Source organism: Physeter macrocephalus, chromosome 11 (genome assembly GCF_002837175.3).
Source record: "Physeter macrocephalus isolate SW-GA chromosome 11, ASM283717v5, whole genome shotgun sequence".
Taxonomy (NCBI): domain Eukaryota; kingdom Metazoa; phylum Chordata; class Mammalia; order Artiodactyla; family Physeteridae; genus Physeter; species Physeter macrocephalus.
In genome coordinates, this window is record NC_041224.1 from 156,028,486 (window position 1) to 156,037,825 (window position 9,340).

Sequence of the window (9,340 nt, forward strand, 5' to 3'; positions counted from 1 at the left end):
GCCGCTGAGCCTGCGCGTCCGGGGCCTGTGCCCCGCAACGGGAGAGGCCACAGCAGTGAGAGGCCCGCGTACCGCAAAAAAAAAAAAAGAGATTGCTGAGAGGCAGGTACAGACTCAAGGGGTCAGGGGCTGCTCATAGGCCTTTCTGCCCCCTCCATCTGAGACCAGCTGTCCGTCCCCCGGTCTACTAACCCCTGTAAAACAATGCTCAGGAAGTCAGCCCAGGGCTAAGGCTAGCCTGGGCCAGGAGGCCCATTCAGTCAAGACTTGGTCTTAAGCCCTTGGACCAGTCCCTTCCCGTCCCTGGTCCTTGGTTCCTTTGGCTGAAACATGAGAGAGGTGCAAAAGAGGACCTCTGAGGCCTCCCAGCAAGGCCTTTTGTGATTCCTGGAGGGTGTGGTGCACAGCCTAGAAGTAGCTAGCAATGGCTGTCAACTAAAAGGCAGCAAGTTTCTGCAAATGGGGTGAAAAGGTCTTTCTGACCTATTTTATATATGATAGTAGGCAGCTGCAGGGTGACCCAGTTGGTTTAAAGCACAGACTCGGGTCAGGCTGCCTGGGTTTCTTTCCCAGCTCTGCCCTTTACTTGCTGTGCAACCTCAGACAAGTGACTTAACCTCTCTGTGCCTGACGTTCCTCTTTGGTAAAATGGGTTGAATAATATTACCCATGCCATGGAGTCGTTGTAAAGATTAAATAGGAATGGTATTACCTGTATTGGCAAAGTGGTTAGCACCTGACACATAACAAGCACCTAATAAACGTTGGTGGTTGCTATTATTAATTTATCACACCTGAGATCAGAGTTAGCCGAATCAGGACAGGGGCTTCCTGGCAGGAAGTAGGTAAAGGCCCAACTTGGGAACCAGCCTCATAACTATAAAGCAAGGGGGAAGAAAGTGACACAATCTGAGAATTAGGCAACTTAGAACCAGCCAGCCAGCAAGCATTTACTGAGCACCTGCTGTGTACAAGACACAAGGGCAGATACAAAAAGAAGCATGGGACACCTGTTGGTTTGTTTAATCTTCTCCACCAAACTGTAAACTCTGTGAAGGTGGAGAAATGGCTGTTTTCTCCACCACTGTAGCTGCCGTACCCAGCACAGTGCCTGGCACAGATAGTTCCTTCATAAATGCTGGTGGAATAAATAGCATGTACACATTAAAGCATACTGGCCCCTGGCCCCTACAGCTTCTTTTATGCCTCCCACTACAGCACTTCCCTTACAGTGAAAAGGTTTAGGGGCTGACCATTTGCCTTCCCCACTAGACAGAGCGAGCAGGCACAGTGCCTGGTGCATGCTGGGTGCTCGGAGATTGGGAGGATGGACAGGGGGACGGTCAGAGGGCAGCAAAAGTGCCAAAAAGGGGATGGTGCAGACTTGGGTAATGTGACTGGAAAGGAGACCAGGAGCTGGTTGATGGTGACTGTCATTGTGGCCGGGCAGCCAGCGAAGGCTCATGGAGGAGGTGCGATGCAAGCGGGACCCTCGAGAATATCAAGAAGGACGAGGGAGAGCATTCCAGACTGACTCAGTGCAAAGCTAGTCACCAAACAGGATGGTCCAGGACCCAGCAGCCGGCAGAAGGTGATCCAACAGGGAACTAATGTGCAGCTTCCTTCAGAGAAGGCCCAGCCAATCACCAGGTACCACCACGGTGAGGTCAGCCCAGAAGGCCCGCTCCGTGTAACCAACCCCAAGCCTGACAGAGGTTCAGAGACAGATCCAGGTCTTGGAGGACGGGCAGGTCAAACTCTCTGCAACCTCCATACCCACATGGCCCCTCACCACCCCCATGGTTCCTTGTCCCTGCCGTGGATCAGCCAGAACCCTTAGGGAGACGGTCAAGTCTCTGCTACCCGCAGCTTCTACCAGCCCTAGCCGATGCGTACCCAGTGTTTCTGGTTCCCCTAACCCAGTGGCCCCCTTTTGGAAGAAAGTCATAGCCCAGAGAGAATGGCTTGCAGCCAGAGACTGGCGCCACAGCTAGACCCTCTCTGAAGACGGGGAACAGTTCTGGCACCAGAATGGGGAATGTCTTGTGGGCTGGGAAGCCAGCTCCCCCTGGAGCTGCAACCTCCTAAGCAGACCCTTCAGGGGGGCCAGCCAGCAGGGGCTGCCTTGCTGCAAATGACTCCCTTTGTCATTCTGTTTTGTTATGATTAAAAATGCATGTCGCAGGCGAGGCCCTGGAGTGGAACCCGGTTGAAAATGGAATCATTAATATTCCCCCTCCAGCTGACGCCCCGGTGCTTCCCAGACGGCCGTGAGCGGGCAGCATGCAACAGTTTCAGAGGCAGAGCGAGACGGGGAAGACTGAGGGGTACACCAGGCCTCCCCCCCGGGGCTCCCACCGCAGCCCTTGAGACAGGAACAGGTGTCAGGCAGAGTGTCAGCCCCTAGAATTCTCTCTCCGGTTTCTCGGGCTCTGCTCACGGAGCTGTAAAGGAAACCAAGCTCTTCAGGGTGTCTTGATGGTGCCCGCCCCGCTGGCCTCCTCTGCTGCGCCTTGCGGCCCCGCCCGGCCACCGGCCTCTCCACTCTTCCTCCTGCTCTTTGTTTTCTGCCTTGAGTGAGTTCTCTTCCTTCAGAGATTTATCATTCTCAGTTTTCTAATTCTTCTTATAAATAGCTAACATCTAATAGCACTTTCTACCGGCCACGCACTATTTTAGGTCTTTATGTTTATGAGCTTAATTCTCATAACAACTACAAGGGATGGGTCTATTACTACCCCATTTTGCAGGTAAAGAAACCAAAGCACATAGGGGTTTAGCAACTTGCCCAAGGTCACACAGCTAGCAAGTGGTTCCAGACTTTGTACTCTTAACCTCTGGACTTGTGCTGTCAAATACAGCAGCCACTAGCCACATGTGGCTATTGAGCACTTGAAATGCAGTTGTTAGTCTGAATTGAAAAGTGCTGCGAGTGTAAAATAGACACAAGAGTTCGAAGATTTAGTACAAGAAAAGGAATGTAAAATATCTCAGTAATAATTTTTTACATTGATTACATGTTGAAATGATATTTTGATATATTGAGTTAAATAAAATATATAATTAATTTTACTTGTCTATTTTGACTTTTCAAAAATGTGGCTTCCATTTGTGGCTTGCATTATATTTCCACTGGATAGCACTGCTCTAGCCCACACAGATGCTAATTTAGCTCTCTCCCAGTCACTCAGGCTGAAGCTGAAATGTCACCTCAGAGAAGCTGTCTCCATCCTCAGAGAGAGGTTGCCCCAGCCATCCTCTTATTTACTTGTGCAACACGGATTCTCCCACTATGCACAAAATAGATGCTTCATGAATATTTGTTGAAAGAATGATCTGTAAATTGGCGGGGGCAGGGGGTATAGGCAAGACTGGCTCTTTGATTTTTCTGACTCTTAAGCTAGTTTGAGAGGCAGGGACCAAAGCCACAGTGCCCCAAGGCAATGGCCATCGAGGGACTTCCCGTGCTCCCAATGCAAGGGGCCTGGGTTCAATCTCTGGTCCGGGAACTAGATCCCGCATGCATTCCACAACTAAGAAATCTGCACTCCGCAACTAAAGATCCTGCATGCCGCAACGAAGATCCCACATGCCACAACTAAGACCTGGCACGGCCATAAATAAATAAATATTAAAAAAAAAAAAAAAAGGCAATGACCATTACTGAGAGGTCTGGGGGCTGGGCACCAGGCCTCCTAAACTCTGTTCCGTGGGCCAGACCAAGTCCAGGACCAGGGAGACTCCCAGTCAGCACAGCCAGGGAGGCACCCCTCACCCCCTGCCCCCCAGGGTCTAGGAACCGTCGCAGCTCCTCCCCATCAGAACCACAGAGACAGGGGCAGGGCTGAGAGGGAACAAGGCTGGGCCTCCGCCTCCAGGTCAATGTGGAGATCTCCCAGTTAGCCCCTGGACAAGAGGACAGGGTGCTGCCCAGCACAACAGCGCCCCCTCCACCCCCGTCCCACCTCTCACCCCCTCCCATCATCCTTCAACCTGAGACCTTGGAGGGTCCCAGTACAGCCTCGCCTGTCCCGCTTCACAAGCAAGGAAGAAAACTGGGTGAAACCAGGGGCATGAAGCTCCCTCCCCAGCCCCGCACATGTCCCACTCTCCACCCCCATGTCTTTTTTTTTCCATTGAGCTATAGTTGATTTACAATATTAAATAAGTTTCAGGTGTACAACATAGTGATTCACAATTTTTACAGGTTATGCTGCATTTACAGTTATTATAAAATATTGGCTATGTTCCCTGTGCTGTACGATATATCCTTGAAGCTTATTTATTTTATGTGTTTGTTTTTTTTTTTTTTACGGTACGCAGGCCTCTCACTGTTGTGGCCTCTCCCGTTGCGGAGCACAGGCTCCGGATGCACAGGCGAGCTATAGTTGATTTACAATATTAAATAAGTTTCAGGTGTACAACATAGTGATTCACAATTTTTAAAGATGATACTCCACTTATAGTTATTATGAAGTATCGGCTATCTTCCCTGTGCTGTAATATATATCCTTGTGGCTTATTTATTTTATACTTAGTAGTTAGTACCTCTTACTCCCACCCCTATGTCTTTAAGGGGCAGGCACTAAACGGCTGGAGTCCTCACCACAGCCAGCTCTGTGCTATGAACCTCACAGGTATTAACTCACACGAGACAGGGACTCTTTCATCCCAAGTTTACAGAGGAGGGAACAGGCACACAAAGGTGAATATAGCGGATGGAGCCAGGATGTGACCTCAGGCCCTCTGATTCCAGAGCCCACAATCCTAACCACTGGGTGGCCACCACAGGGCACTAAAGCCGGGGGAAACGTTCAGCTCAGAGGCAGGCTGGGAGGAGTCAGGCAAGGGCTGGTCCATTTCTAACGTCCCCTGACAAGTTGCACCTGGCGGATTTGAGATTGCAGCTGCAGGGGAGAGGGAGGAGTCTGGGAAAGCCTATCCCTCTCCCTTTGGCCCCCTGGAGGTCCCTGTTCCCGTCCAGGCCATTTCCCTTGAGTTCCAAGCTGAGGGTTTACCCTAACACCTCTCCTCCAGGGTAGGGCAAGGCCATCCACAGGCTCTCTAGCAGGGCTGCTGTGCTGTTGATTTGGGGGCACAAGAGATGAAGACTGAGCCCTCGGCTGCCAGTCAGGCCCTCCATGGGCCGGCCTCCCCCTCCATTCCCAGAATTTCCCGGGAGTCCTCAGCACGCCCCCTCACCCATCCCCCCTCCTACAAGACCTGAGGCCTTTCACCCCCAGTCCCAGGATTCCCCCTGTGCCTTTGCCCATACTGTTTCCCCCACTGGGCTCACCCTCCCTTCCTGCCTCTCTACCTGTATTTGGTTTCAGATGGAAGCTCAGCTGGAATTCTGAATCCCTCACAAAGCCACCTGACTACCCAGCCCGAGGCTGCCAGGGAGGGGCTCTCCAAACTTTTATTCCCAGGCCCTGCTCACTGTGGGAGAAATGGGTCAGGCAGAGTGCACCAGACAGAGCAAGGGGGCAACCCGACCTGGGGTCACCTCAGCCTCATTTTAGGGATGCACTCAGCCACCTCTGTGGCCCCTGCAGACTTGGAAGGGTCTTTGAGTTGTCACCCATACCGTTCTGCCAACAAAAGTATAAGGCAGCTCTTTGGGGCATTCTAAGTGGTGACCCTCTGCCACTGTGTCCAGGCTGGATGACAGTCAGGGTCCAAGAGTTCAGCCCTTGGGAAGACAGAGGCCTGGCTCCAGGGACCCCACCACCCAGCCTCAGCCCCTCAGGCCCCAGAGGGTAATGGAGCGTGTGCTTCCCTGAACCCAGAGCCTCTTCAGAATCCAGGGCCCCTCCCTGCGCCGTGGAAAGTCTGGATGGCTTGCCACTTGGTGGCTGCTGCCCTGCCGGGGGCAGACAAACCGTGTCACTCACCCGCCGTGGGAAGCGGGTGCCCAGCCAGTCGGGGAGACGGGAGCGAGCAGGTGCATCGTTCATTCGCTCCTCTGTTCCCCACCCCTTTGCCCCAGACCCTCACCCCGCCCCACCTTCAGCCACACTCAGTCCCCTCCCCCCTTACCCTTCCTCCCTCCCCCACCCCACCTCCCCAAGGACAAGCAAAGTTATTACAATAATGAATTAGCCAACCCGCTTACTGCCGCCACTGGCGAAGACAATTATCCCCCCGCACATCCCTAGCCGCTGCTGGCTCCCTCGTAAAGACAGGCTTTTGGGGCCGCTTTGTGCTTTGATTGGAAATGAAGAGATTGCTAATTAGGGAACACCTGCTGGGACCCGGGCTGGCTGGAACAACGGCAGGACCAGGGCGGACTCAGCGGCCATTTAAGCCAGGGCTGTGTCCGCGTGCCCAAGGGGTCGGGGGAGGCAAGAGGAAGCGGGAGGGCCAGCACCGCACGCGCACCCCAGTGATTTAATCCGACTCCCCGTCACTCCCACCTCGAAGCCGTAAACAAAACCCAGACATCTTATGGAGCTTTTCACCTTTTAAAGGATGCTAATTTGTTTATGCGTGGCTGTAGTTCTGCCTGTGTTTGCACAGGTCAGCGCCTGGCTTGGGCTGAGCGGCGTCTGTGATGTGCACAGCTGTTTCCAGCTGCGCCAGCTAGTGTGGAGGGGCACACAGCCTCCAGCTCCCTGCAGAGGGACAGGGATGGGGAATTGGCACACAGGGGTGACCTGCGGGCACCGGCACTGCCCGGCGGCAGTGACAGTCAGGGACATGAGGTCAAAGGGAAATTAAACCTGAAATTGACTTATTTATTCTTCAGCTGGGAACCCCGCCTCCTTCTCCTCACTCTTTCCTGGGCCCTGGGAAAACAAGCTTATCGGTGGCCCCTTTCCCAGAATGAAAATCCAATTTTACACTGTAGTTAGTGGGGCATGGTGGCCAAACAAATACGCAATTGCTTTTGCCGGAGTACCGTAAAACCCTGGCGACGAGCCCCGGACTCACTCTCCCAGCAGTGGCCCAGGCTGAGCCAGCAGCTCCCTTCACAACCGGACCTTTCACTCATCGCTCCCTCTCTGAACTGGATTCACGAAAGTGTTTTGAGCAGCTATTGTGTGCACTGAGGATTACACACACACACACACACACACACACACACACACACACACACGCACACACACACACACACACACACACACACACACACATCTCTTTAGGACAGTCTTTTGAATACTTGCAACACAGTTTCAAGAGATCTCAGCTCTGGCAGGAAGACACGTCACTCTAACTCCAGGGGGAGTGCAGAAGGGGGCACAGGGTCCATGGTGCACCAGGGCCAGAGAGGTGACTTCTACCAGAGGGGGCGTGAGGGAAGGCTTCTCTGAGAAGGGGATAAACAGTCGTAAATGTGTCTGTGTGAGCTGGGACACAGGAGTGCAGCTCAGCCTGGCCTGTGTTCAGGAAAATAGAGTGTTTGAACAGAGCTAGCGACTGGGACTCAAGGGCAGTGAAGGGCAGGAGGGAGGTGGAGGTGAGGGCGGAGCCTAGGACGTGTGCTGGGGGCTAAGTGGGGCCTGGGCCACGGAGAAACATAGGACTTGTATACACCCAGGCTATTTAGGCTGCCTGCTGCTCCTGTGCCTGGATCGGGGGTATCATCCAGAGTCATCCAGAAGATGGTGGTCCTGGACCCTGATTCGGGGGGCTTTCAGTGGCCTTCCATCCAGCACACCTCACTGCTGGGCCAACTCTTGATGCTTCCTCACTCGCCTCTACCTTCTACGATTTTGATTTCTAAAACGCATGAGTGCATCTGCCCACAGAATGGAGCATTTGCTATAATGCATGAAAAGTCTCCCAGCAGCCCTGCAGTTCACTGCAGGAGGTGAGGACCCTCACAGAGTCCTGTATTGGCCTGAGCGTGCTCTGACCACTGGCCTCAGTTTTTCCACCTACAGAATGCGGAAGTATTCATTACTCGTTTGGGGTCTCCTACAGCTTTGATATTCCATAATTCCACTAAGCATTGCACAGTGTTGAAATGCAGTGCAGGAATGGCTGCTAAAAGTATAACTGTTACCAGAAATAAATCCTTGCAAATATGGTCAAATGACTTTCTATGAGGTTGTCAACACCATGCAATAGGGAAACAGTCTTTTCAACAAATGGCGCTGAGAAAACTGGATATCCACGTGCAAAAGAATGAAGGTGGGCCCTTACCTGACACCATACACAAAAAGTCACTCAAAGACCTAAATGTAAGACCTAAAACTATAAAACTCTTAGAAGAAAACATAAGGCAAACTAGATATGGCAATGATTTCTTGAATAGGACACCAAAGGCACAGGCAGCAAGAGAAAAAAAGAGACAAATTGGAATTTATAAAAATTAAAAACTTCCATACATCAAAGGACACCATCAACAGAGTGAAAAGGCAACCTACTGAATGGGAAAAAACGTCTGCAAATCATATATATGATAAGGGATTAATATCCAGAATATATCCAGAACTCCTAAAGCTCAGCAACAAAAAGCCCGAAACAACCCAACTAAAAAATGGGCAAAGCACTTGAATAGATATTTCTCCAAAGAAGATATACAAATGGCCAATAAGCATGTGAAAAGATGCTCAACATCACGAATCATTAGGGAAATGCAAATCAAAACCACAATGAGATACCACCTCACATCCATTAGGATGGCTACTGTCAAAAAAAAAAACCAAAACAACAACAACCAGAAAAAGTCAAGTGTTGATGAGGATGTAGAGAAATTAGACCCTTGTGGACTGTTGGTGGGAATGTAATATAATTCAGCCACTGTGGAAAACAGTATGGCAGTTCCTCAAAGCATTAATAATAGAATTACCATATGATCCAGCAATTCAATTTCTGAAGAATTGAAAGCAGAGTCTCAAAGAGTTATTTGTACCTCCTTGTTCATAGCAGCATTATTTACAATAGCTAAGACGTAGAAGCACTCTAAGCCTCTGCTGGCAGATGAATAGATAAACAAATAGTGGTAGGTACATACAATGGAATACAATTCAGCCTTAAAAAAGAAGGAAATTCTAATGCATCCTACAACATGGATGAACCTTGAGGACATTATACTATGTGAAATAAGCCAGTCACAAAAACATAAATACTGTATGATTACACTTATATGAGGTAACTGAAGCCATCGAACTCATGGAGACAAAGAGTAGAACTATGATTGCCAGGGGCTGGGGAAAAGCGGGGATAGGAATTTATTGTTTAATGGCTACAGAGTTTCAGTTTTACAAGATGAGAAGAGATCTGGAGATGGATGGTGGTGATAGTTGCACAAAAATTATGAATGAACTTATCACTTAAAAATGGTAAAGATGGTAAATTTTATGTTATGTGTATTTTACAATTTAAAAAAAGC